The sequence below is a fragment of the Daucus carota genome, chromosome 9 (assembly GCF_001625215.2).
Source record: "Daucus carota subsp. sativus chromosome 9, DH1 v3.0, whole genome shotgun sequence".
NCBI classification, from domain to species: Eukaryota; Viridiplantae; Streptophyta; class Magnoliopsida; order Apiales; family Apiaceae; genus Daucus; species Daucus carota.
The window spans coordinates 28,161,800-28,162,911 of NC_030389.2; positions in this window are offsets into that span (position 1 = coordinate 28,161,800).

The following is a 1,112-nucleotide window of genomic DNA, read 5'->3' on the forward strand; positions in this document are numbered from 1 at the left end:
TATGATTTTTGTCGCCTCATTCAGTTCCTATAAATTTGTTTTATTCTCCACCTTTTTCTACTATCCCAAATCCTTAATGTAATTTGTAAAATCTGTAAAGATTTACTATAATGATGAAATTCTTGCTTTCGGCTAATTAGTAGATTTTCATACCAGGTACTATCATGACAATTTCGAAGGACAGGGTGAAACCATCTCCTCTGCCTGATAGCTGGAAGCTTGCTGAGATTTTTACCACTGGTATTGTTCTTGGTAGTTACTTGGCAATGATGACAGTTACTCCCTCCGTCCCCTTTACATGTCCATTTTGACTTTTGACCAGTCAAATTGACTATATTTTGATTGAACTTTACATGTATTAGATAATTGAGAAAAACAACAAAAATTATACCATTACAAATATATTTAATTTATTTTAATATGCAACTTTCAGATTTTAGAAATAATGAGTAGATAATTTTTAATGCTTAGTCAAAAATTGGTCAATTTGACTCCTCGAAAAGCAAAATGGACATGTAAAAGGGGACGGAGGGAGTATATTTTCTGGGCTGCATATAAAACAAACTTCTTTCCGGTAAGGAAGCTACCTGCCAACCATCACTTTCTTATACCATTTCCTATATCAATATCTGTGTTGGGTTTGTGGAGTCAGATTCGGAATAGGATTTGGTTAGAAATATTTGGACTCCTATTAGAGTTAGATATTTCAAAGTTAGACTCCTATTTTGGTTAGGCCAATTTCTTCTCTTATAAATACTCCCATGTAATTGTAAAATCACAACAACAAAAATTGTGAGAGATCAATAAAATTAGTGTGGCTTGTGGAGCAGGATTTTCCGAACCACGTAAAATCTTTGTTTTGTGTGATTGTCGTTTATTTTTCTTGTTCTTTTTATTCGCTTTTGGGTTTTGCTTTCGTTGTTGTATACTCAACAACTGGTATCAGAGCCAGGTTTTCAGGCGAGTGGGAGCGATGGCAGAAGATGGGAAAATAAAGATCGACAAATTTGATGGAAGAGATTTCGGGTTCTGGAAGATGCAGATAGAAGATTATCTATATCTGAAAAAGCTACATGAACCGTTAGAAGAGAAGAAGCCAGCTTCAATGGATG